The sequence below is a fragment of the Neofelis nebulosa genome, chromosome 11 (assembly GCF_028018385.1).
Source record: "Neofelis nebulosa isolate mNeoNeb1 chromosome 11, mNeoNeb1.pri, whole genome shotgun sequence".
Lineage (NCBI taxonomy): Eukaryota > Metazoa > Chordata > Mammalia > Carnivora > Felidae > Neofelis > Neofelis nebulosa.
The window spans coordinates 62,990,728-63,002,154 of NC_080792.1; positions in this window are offsets into that span (position 1 = coordinate 62,990,728).

Below are 11,427 nucleotides of genomic sequence, written 5' to 3' on the forward strand. Positions count from 1 at the left end.
GTGTCTCATGGAGGGGAGCTTTACACACATCTGGTGCTCTGTTTTTTTGTGAGAATGCCCCTTGAGCACCTGGCTCTAGTGGCTGTGAAGGAGTTTGCATTCTTTGGTACCACAGGAGTGTGGCAATTGGAGAGATGATTCTTGGTAGACTATCACTCCCAGGACATTGCACAGAGAGTGGACTGAGGCACACTGCCTAGTCTTTCTGTGAAAGAGAAAGAGGCCTCTTTGCTTGTCCTGGATCTTTGTCCTGAGGGGCAGACTTAATTTAATGGCTTACAGAACTGCTCTCCAGGAACATAAGCTGTGGATGCCATTTTGGTGCTATCCCTCTGCCTTGCTCCTCTTCACTGGGATCAGCCAGAAAAGGGCTTATACACTCACCTGCAGTCCCAATCTCTATGACTGCTGCCCAGGGAACGCCTCCAGACTACCTGGCCCTAATGGCCATCAGGTACACTTGTGGTTCCACAGGATTGTATATATTTCCATACTTTAAAAAGCTGGTGCCTGGAGGTCTGGCATCCAGTCAGCCTGAATCTAGGTGCTGAGATCCTCCCTTTTGGTACACAGACAAGAGTTGGCACATCCTCAAGCACTGGGAGCTATTAAAATATGTAATAGGCTGCTTGGACAAGCACAAAGGTTTGAGAGACAACCAAGACCTGATGCAGGGTTGAATGATAAATTTAATTTCCTACATGAGGCCATTCCTCTAATATGGGAGAGGAGGTTGTTTTGTCTACTGTATAGAACCCAACACAGACCAACAAACAAAATGAAGAAACAGAAGAATGCATTTTGAATGAAATAAGATAAAATGTCAGGGGAGAGGAAAAAAAACTTAGGTAACTTAACCTGAAAAGAGTTCAAAGTAATGGTTATAAAAAGAGCACCAAGGGGTGCTTAGTGGCTCAGTCAGTTAAGCCTCTGACTTCAGCTCAGGTCATGATCTCATGGCCTGTGACTTTAAGCCCTGCATTGGACTCTGTGCTGACAGCTCAGAGCCTGGAGCCTGGAGCCTGCTTCAGATTCTCTGTCTCTGCCCCTCCCCACCTCTCAAAAATAAATAAACATGAAAACGTTTTTAAAAAGATAAACAAACTGGAAAAAAGAATGGATGAACACAATGAGAACCTCAACAAAGAGATTGAAAATATAAGAAAATATCAAATAGAAATCACACAGCTGAAGAATATAATAATTGAACTGAAAAATATGCTAGAGGGGTTCAACAGCAGACTAGATGAAGCATAGGAAAGGATCAGTCAGCTAGAAGACAAAACAGCAGGGCACTTGGGTGGCTCAGTCGGTTAAATATCCTACTCTTGATTTTGGCTCAGGTCATGATTTCATGGTTCATGCATTTGAGCTGCATGTTGGGCTCTGTGCTATCTGCACAGATTCTCTCTGTGCCTCCCCTATACATGCACACACTCTCTCTCCCTCTCTCTCTGTGCCTCCCCTATACATGCACACATTTGCTCTCTCACAAAATAAATAAACTTAAAAAAAAGAAGCAGTGGAACTCAATCAGAGCAGCAAAAAGAAAATAAGAATAAAAAAAAGGGTAACTTAAAGGAGTTATGGGACAACATCAAACAGATTAACATTTGCAATATTGGGCTCCTAAAGGAGAAGAGATAGAGAAAGGGGTGGATAGCTTACCTGAAGAAATAATGGCTGAAAACTTCCCTAACCTAAAGAAGGAAGCCCAGACGGTCCAAATAAGAGGAACCCTAAGAGGCACACATAAAGACAATTATAATTAAAGTGTCAAAAGTTAAAGACAAGGAGAAAATATTAAAATCACCAAGAGAAAACTTGTTCTGTACAAGGGAACCCTCATAAAACTATAAGTGGATTTTTCAGCAGAAATTTTGCAGGCCAGAAGGGATTGTCACAATATATTCAAAGTGCTGCAAGAAAAAACTGCCATTCAAGAATACTCTATCCATCAAAGTTATCATTCAGAATTGAAGGAGAAATAGAGTTTTCCAGACAAGCTAAAGGAGTTCATCACCATCAAACAATGCTTACAAGACAAGTTAAAGGGACTTCTTTAAGCTGAAAAGAAAAGGTGTTAATTAGTAACAAGAACACATAAGAAAGAATAAATCTCATTGGAAATGTGAATATGTTGTAAAGGTATTCACTAATCACTTATAACGCTAGTATAAAAGTTTAATATATAGTAAATAACTATGATTACAATAATTAGTTAAGTCATACACACGTGAAATCAAAAACAAAACGTTGAGGGGGAAAGTAATAACGTTGAGCTTTACAATGAGATCAAAGTTAAGTTGTTATCAACTTAAAATAGATTGTTATAGATATAAGTAGTTACATAAGCCTCATGGTAACTACAAAGCAAAAACCTATGGTAAACACACAAAAAGAAAAGAGAAAAGAATATCACTAAAGTCATCAAATCATAAAGCAAGAGAGCAAGAGAAGAAGGAACAAGGAAAACAATGAACAAAATGGCAATAAGCACATATGTATCAATAATTAATTTCAATGTAAATGGACTAAATTCTCCAATCAAAAGGCATAGAGGGACTGAATGAATTTCAACAACAACAAAAAAGACTCACCTACAAGACACTCACTTTAGATGTAAAGACACATACAAACTGAAAGTGAAGGAATGGAAAAGATATTCCATGCAACAGAAACCAGGAGAAAGCTTGAGTACCTATACTTATATCAGACAAAACAGACTTTAAAACAAAGACTGAAATGAGACAAAGAAGGGCATTTCCTAACAACAAAAGTGTCAATCCAACAAGAAGATATACAACATTTGTAAATATTTATGCACCCAACATCAGAGCACCTAACTATATAAAACAAATATTAGCAAACCTAAAGGGAGGGACAGACAGCAATATAATAATAATAAGGAACTTAAATGACTTGCTTATATCAATGGAGAGAGAGATCATCCAGGCAGAAAATCAGTAAGGTAACAACAGCCTTAAACAACATTCTAGACCAGGTGGGCTTAACAGACATTTACAGAACATTCTAAGACAGATCACATGTTAGGTCACAAAACAAGTCTTAATAGGGGCGCCTGGGTGGCTCAGTCGGTTGGGCGTCCAACTTCAGCTCAGGTCATGATCTCACAGTCTGTGAGTTCGAGTCCCACATCGGGCTCTGTGCTGACAGCTCAGGGCCTGGAGCCTGCTTCTGATTCTGTGTCTCCCTCTCTCTCTCTGCTCCTCCCCTGCTCATGCTCTGTCTCTCTCTGTCTCAAAAATAAATAAAAACGTTTCAAAAAATTAAAAAAAACAAGTCTTAATAATTTAAAAGGATTGAAATCATATCAAACACTTTCTCTAAACATAATGATATGAGACTTGAAATTAATTACATGAAGAAAACTGGAAAATTCACAAATATGTAGAGATTAAACAATATGCTGCTGAAGAACCAACGGGTCATTGAAGAAATCAAAAGAGAAAACCAAAATTTGTGGGATGTAGCAAAAGAAGTTCTGAAAGAAAAATTCATAATAATCAATGCCTACCTCAAGAAACAAGAAAAATCTCAAATAAACAACCTAACTATACCTCAAGGAACTAGACAAAAAATAACAAAGCCTAAAATTAGCAGAAGAAAGGAAATGACAAAGATTAGAGCAGAAATAAATGAAATAATGATTAAAAAGACCATGATTAATGAAACTAAAAATAGGATCTTTGAAAAGTTAAAAGCTTGAGAAATCTTTAGCTAGACCCATCAAGAAAAATAGAGGTCTCAAACAAAGTCAGAAATGAAATAGGAGATGTTACAACTGATGCCACAGAAATACAAAGAATCATAAGAGGTAATTATGAACAATTATATGCCAACAAATTGGACAATCTAGAAAAAATGGATAAATTCCTAGAAACATACAGTGTACCAAGGCAGAATCATGATGAAATAGAAAATCTGAGGGTGCCTGGATGTCTCAGTTGGTTAAGTGCCTGACTCTTGATTTTGGCTCAGGTCATGATCACAGGGTTGTGAGTTGGAGATCTGCATCAGGCTCCATGCTAGATGTGGAGCCTGCTTAAGATTCTCTCTCCCTCTCCCTCTCTCTCCCTCTCCCTCTGCCCTCCCCACTCAAAAAAAAGAAATAGAAAATCTGAATTTTTTTCAATTTAGATTGAAAATTACTAGTACTACTCCTTTCAATTGAATCAGCAATCAAAAACTTACCAACAAACAAAAGTATAGGACCAGACAGCTTCACTGGTGAATTCTACCAATCTTTCTTAAACACTTCCAAAAAATAGAAGAGGAGGGAACTTTTCAGAACTCATTTTATGAGGCCAGAATTAATTACCCTAGTACAAGGATACCACAAAAACTGGAAATTACAGGTCAATATCCCTGAAGAAAATAGATGTAAAAATCCTCAAGAAATATTAGCAAACTGAATTCAACAATACATTGAAAGGATCTTACACCCTGGATTTGTTCCAGGGATGCAAGTATGGTTCAACATCCACAAATCATTCTATGTGATACGACACATTAATGAAACTAAAGAATAAAATTCATATGATCATTCATGATCTATTGAGATCAATAGATGCAGAAAAAGCATTTGACAAAATTCAGCATCCATTTGTGCTAAAAAAAAACTCAAGAAAGCAGGTATAGAGGGAACATACTTCAGTATAATGAAGGCCACACATGACAAGCCCACAGCTAACATCATACTCAAAAGTGAAAAGCTAAAAGCTTTTCCTCAAAGACCAGGAACAAGACAAGGATGTCCATTCTCACCACTTTTATTCAACATAGTATTGAATAGTCTATGTCTTTAACATAGACTAACATAAGTTTAACATGGTAAGTCTTAGGAAACCATCAAAATCCTTGAGGAGAAAGCAGGCAAAAACCTCTTTGATCTTGGCCGCAGAAACTTCTTACTCAACACGTCTCTGGAGGCAAGGGAAACAAGAGCAAAAATGAACTACTGGGACCTCATCAAAATAAAAACCTTCTGCACAGCAAAGGAAACAATCAGCAAAACTAAAAGGTAACTGAAAGAATGGAAGGAGATATTTGCAAATGACATATCAGATATCAAATTTTAGTATCCAAAATTTGTAAAGAACTTGTCAAACTCAACACCCAAAAAACAATCCAGTGAAGAAATGGGAAAAAGACATGAATAGACACTTCCCCAAAGAAGACATCCAGATGGCCAACCGACACATGAAAAAATGCTCCACATCACTCATCATCAGGGAAATACAAATCAAAACCACAATGAGATACCACCTTACACCTGTCAGAATGGCTAACATTAACAACTCAGACAACAACAGATGTTGGCGATAATGTGGAGAAAGAGGATCTCTTTTGCATTGCTAGTGGGAATGCAAGCTGGTGCAGCCACTCTGGAAAACAGAATGGAAGTTCCTCAAAAGGCTAAAAATAGAACTACCCTATGACTCATCAATTGCACTACTAGGCATTTATCCATGGGATACAGGTGTGCTGTTTCGAAGGGACACATGCACCCCCATGTTTATAGCGGCACTATAAACAATAGCCAAAGTATGGAAAGAGCCCAAATGTCCATCGATGGATGAATGGATAAAGAAGATGTGGTATATATATACAATGGAGTATTACTCGGCAATCAAAAAGAATGAAATCTTGCCATTTGCAACTATGTGGATGGAACTGGAGGGTATTATGCTAAGTGCAATTAGTCAGAGAAAAACAAAAACCATATGACTTCACTCATATGAGAACTTTAAGAGACAAAAGAGATGAACATAAGGGAAGGGAAACAAACATAATATAAAAACAGGGAGGGGGACAAAACAGAAGAGACTCATAAATATGGAGAACAAACTGAGGGTTACTGGAGGGGTTGTGGAGGGGAGATGGGATAAATGGATAAGGGGCACTAAGGAATCTACTCCTGAAATCGTTGTTGCACTATACGCTAACTAATTTGGATGTAAATTTTAAAAAATTAAAATTAAAATTGAAAAAACAAACAAACATAGTTAAGTTTTAGCCACAGAAATAAGGCAAGAAAAAGAAACAAAAGATATCCAAATTAAAAGGAAGAAGTAAGGGGTGCCTGGGTGGCTCAGTTGGTAAGCGTTCAACTTCAGTTCAGGTCATGATCTCACAGTTCATGTGTTTGAGTCCTGCATCGGGCTCTGTGCTGACAGCTCAGAGCCTGGAGCCTGCTTCAGATTCTGTGTCTCCCTCTCTCTCTGCCCCTCCCTCACTCACACGATGTCTCTCTCAAAAATAAATAAACATTAAAAATTTTTTAAAAAAAGCAAGAAGTAAAACTTTCACTATTTTCAAATGACATGGTATTATATATAGAAAACCCAAAAGACTTCATCAGAAAATTGTTTGAACTAATAAACAAGTTTGGTAAAGTTTCAGTATATGAAATCAATACACAAAAATCTGTTGCATTTCTATACACTAATACAGAACTATAATAAAGATAAATTAAGAAAACAATCCCATTTATAATGATATCAAAAATAATAAACTATCTAGGAATAAATTTAACCAAGGTCGTGAAAGCCCTGTATATTAAAACTACAAGACATTCATGAAAGAAATCCAAGCAGACACACAAAAATGGAAAGATATTCCATGCTCATGAATTAGAAGAATTAATAATGTTAAAACTTCCATAGTATCCAAAGCAATATTCAGTTTCAATGCAATTCTTGTCAAAATTCCCATGGCATTTTTCACAGAAATAGAATGAAGAGTTCTAAAATTTGTATAAAACCATGAAAGACCCCAAAGAGCCAAAGCAATCATGAGAAAAAATAATAAAGAGAAAAAATAACAAAGCTGGAGTCAGCATACACCTTGATTTCAAGCTATATCATAAAGCTATAATAATTAAAACAATGAAGTATTGTCATAACAACAGACATACAGATAAATCAAACAGAATAGGGAGTCCAGAAACACCCATGCATGTATGGTCAATAAATCTACAACAAAGGAGCCAAGAATGTTTGATAGGGAAAGAACATTCTCTTCAATAAATGGTGTTGGGGAAATTAGACAGCCACATACAAAAGAACAAAACTAGGACACTATCTTCTATCATACACAAAAATTACCTCAAAATGGATTTAAGACTTGAAACCATAAAATTCCTAGAAAAAAAACCCCCCATAGATGGTAAATTTTTGACATAGGTCTTGGCAATGAGTTTTTGAATCTGACCCTAAATACAACAAAAGCAAAAATAGGGGCATCTCGGTGGTTTGGTCAGTTGAGCGTCAACTTTTGTTTTCGGTTCAGGTCATCATCTTGTGGTTTGTGGGTTTGAACCCTGCATTGGGCTCCTCACTGACAGTGCTTGAGATTCCCCCCCCTCCCCTTCTCTTTCTGCAATTCACTCTCTCTCTCTCTCTCTCAAATAAATAAATAAAACTTAAAAAAAAGCAAAAATAAACAAGTGGCATTGCATAAACTAAAAAATTTCTGTGCAACAAAGGAAACTAACAACAAAATGAAAAGGCAACCTACTGAATGAAAGAAAATATTTGCAAATCATTTATCTGATAAAGGGCTAATTTATTTTGGATAAAATAAAGAATTCCTGCAACTCAATAGTAAACAAATATCCTGATTTTAAAAAATGGGCAGAAGATCTGAATATTTTCCAAAGAAGCATGCAGATGGCCAACAGACACATGAAAAGATGCTCTACATCACTAATCATCAGGTAAATGCAAATCAAAACCACAATGAGATATCACTTCACATCTGTCAGAATTGCTAATATCAAAAAGACTTAAAATAACAAGTATCAGTGAGGATGTGAAGAAGAGAGAACCTTTGTGTAGTGTTGGTGGGAAGGTAAATTGGGACTACCACTATGGAAAAAATTATGGTAGTTCCTCAAAAAATTAAAATTAGAACTACCATAGGAGCCAGCATTCCACTTCTAGGTATTTATCCAAAGAAAATGAAAACACTAATTCAAAAAGATATATGCACCACCATGTTCATTGCAGTATTATTTACAATAGCCATAATGTGGAAACAACTTAAGTGTCCATAGATAAAGAAATTGTGCTACAAATATATGCAATGAAATATTATTTGGCAATAAGAAAGAAGGAGATCTTTCCATTTGCCACAATGCAGTTGGACCTTGAGGACTTTATGCTAAGTGAAATAAATCAGACAGATAAAGACAAAAACTGCATAAGTTCTCTTATATGTGGAATATATATATATATATATATATATACACCAAGTTCATAGATACAGAAAATTGGTGGTACCACAAGCAGGGGTTGGGAGGTGGGAAAAATGAGTGAATTATCTATGGTTTTGGGGGGGAGTTGTAGTTGAAATAAATCAACTTTTACAAAAAGATAATAACAACAACTAGTCTCCATTGGTTGCTCACAGTAGTCCAAGATGACAGGCACTATTGTTTCTGGATGAAAAACTAAGGCTTAGAGAGTCTGATGTGTTTTCCACATCACCAAGCATCACCCTATTCTCAGCAGACCTTGATTAGTAGTCTCATAAATTTTTTTAAAGATTTTGTTTTATTATTTTTTTAAATGTTCATTCATTTCTGAGAGAGAGCACAAATTTCAGAGGGACAGAGAGAAAGAAAGGGAGACAGAGAATCTCAAGTGGGCTCCAGGTTTTGAGTTGTCATTGCAGAGCCCAATGAGGGGCTCAAATCCACAAACTGTGAGATCATGACCTGAGTTGAAGTCAGACACTTAATTTCCTGAGCCACCCAGATGCCCCTAAAGATTTTATTTGTAAGTAGTCTTTACACCCAATGTGGGGCTTGAACTTACAACCCCAAGATCAAGAGTTGCATGCTCTACCAACTGAGCCAGTCAGGTACCCTGGCAGTCCCACAAATTTAATTCCATTCTGATGCTATCTACCTGAAGATCACATCAGATCTCACAGGCTAATAACTAAGTCCCACCTAGACTGCTCTCACTTCAAATGCCAGTCATAAGTTCAGATGGTCACCTGTGCTTCTGACCAACAAGCTGTAAATCAGAGGCTCCCATGATTTCCTCCTTGGGTTGAATTAATTTGCTTAGAGAAACATTTATAGGCATACCTTGGAGATATTGCAGGTTAGGTTACAGACCATCACAATAAAGTGAGTATTGCAATAATGTCAGTCAAATGAATTTTTTGGTTTCACAGTGCATATAAAAGTTATGTTTATACTATGGTCTATTGAATGTGCAATAGCATTATGTCTTAAAATGTACATAAAAATACTTGATTGCCAAAGAATGCTAACCATCATCTGAGCTTTCAGTGAGCTGTAATCACTGATCACAGATCACCGTAGCAAATATAATAATAATGAAAAAGTTTGAAGTATTCTAAGAAATACCAAAATGTGACAGAGTCATGAAATGAGCAAATGCTGTTGGAAAAAAGGTGCTGATAGACTTGCTTGACACAGGGTTGTCACAAACCTTCAATTTGTAAAAAAAAAACACAATATCTGTGAAGCACAATGAAGTGTGCCTATACTTACTTACATTTGCCAGTTTATTATAAAGGGTGTGATAAAGGATGTGGGTGAATGGCCAGATGTAGAGGTACAGAGGACAAGGTCTGAAAGTGTCCTGACTGCAGTCACTTCTGTCTCTGTGAAACTGGGGTGCATCACCTTCCAGGATGTTGACCAACCCAGAAGCTCATCAAATCTCATTAAGAGTTTTCAGAGAGCTGGAGGTGCCTGGGCAGCGCAGTGGTTAAGCATCTGACTTAGGCTTAAGTCATGATATCATGGTTGTGAATTCAAGTCCCATATCCAACTCTGCACTGACAGTGTGGAGCCTGCTTGGGATTCTCTCTCCCTCTCTCTTTCTGCCCCTCCCTTGCTCTCTCTCTCTCAAAATAAATAAGTAAACTTAAAAAAAAAAGAGTTTTCATAGAGCTAAATCTCCAGTCCACCTCCCCTCTCTCATCTTTCCAGAGGTTGGTGGCTGGAGCTGTAAGTTCCAACTATCTAATCACTCTGTCCAGGTTCAGATCTGGCCTCTGTACTTACTAGCTGTGTAACTTTGGCCAGAGCACTTGACATCTCTGTGCCTCCATTTCTCATCTATAGAAAGGAAGGAATAAAGCATCTATCTCACAGTTTGGGGCAGTTTACATGAGACAATACATGAAAAGAGCTTAGAATGGCAGGCAGTACACAGCAAGCATTTAGCAAATGTTATTTCATTATCATAATCACATAGAATATTCTTAATACATGTTAGTTAGGTGTATGGATGAAAGTGAGACCCTAGTGGGAGTTAGTTGTGGGGTGGGGAGTGAGTTTAGTATTTCGTTTGGGGCTAAGTGTGAACTACAAGTAGCCCAAACAGGGGAAGACAGGTAGCAGGAGTTTGGGTGTGTAGGTTAGGAGCTCAGGAAAGAGGCTGTGGCTGGAGGTTGAGTTCTGCTGAGTTATTGTGGGGGGGAAGTGGTATGAACTCTGGGAGTAATGTTAGGTGAGAAGAGAACACAAGATGGGGCAGAGTCTCTGGTTTCAGAGAGGATTCAGGAGAAGGTCCAGAAGCAGCTTTCCAGCAGCATGGGTGGGTTCTCCAGAAAGCAGGCTCAAAGTGGGGTTTGATGTGAAGGAGGAGAAGGAAGCAGAACTGGGAAAAGGCTGAGATGCCACAGAGCCTCACTGGAGCCTCAGCCAGTCCTGTGCAGTGTACTGTGGCTTTCCTGACCCTCAGAGTTGTCCTGGGCATGAGCACAAGACCAGGCCTTTATACTGCCAAGTGAGCAGGTCATTGGATGGGGCTGTGAGGAAGGATGTCACTTGGCTGTGACCAAGGCCAAGTCCAAAGTGGCCTCTGGATGACTATGGCTGACAGCTGCCTTTTGGCGGCACTCCCGGGAGACTTGGCCCCTGAGGGTGGATCTGGGTGGGCACACAGTGTCCTTTACATGCCGAACTAGGACTGGAGAGCTGGGCATTCTTGAAGAGTGGTCAAAGCAGAAAGGCCAGGGATGGCAGTGAGGAGCACATAGACCTAGAGGCAAATAGCCATGGGATCCAGGGACCAAAAAGTCATCAGTAAGGCCCCAGAGGTGGGAGGAAATTTCTTCTTTTGGTAATGAGGTGAGGAGGGTGGAAGTGGACCCATAGCATAAAATTAAGGGGCCCAAGGAGACACTGACCAATGGGGTAACCATTGATGAGGAGGAAGATTTGTTGTGACTCAAACATAAGGCTAATCAGGGATTAGATTTTTGTCCCAAATCTTCATGCAGCCAGAAGATTCAGTGAGGCCTGCTCGAAATGGACAGTTTCATCTCTCTGGTTAGGTACTCTGGCCCCCTTGTCATATTGGTTTCATCCTTGTCACTTAGGAGTATGGTCTGCTGTGAGAGCTGGGCTGCTGA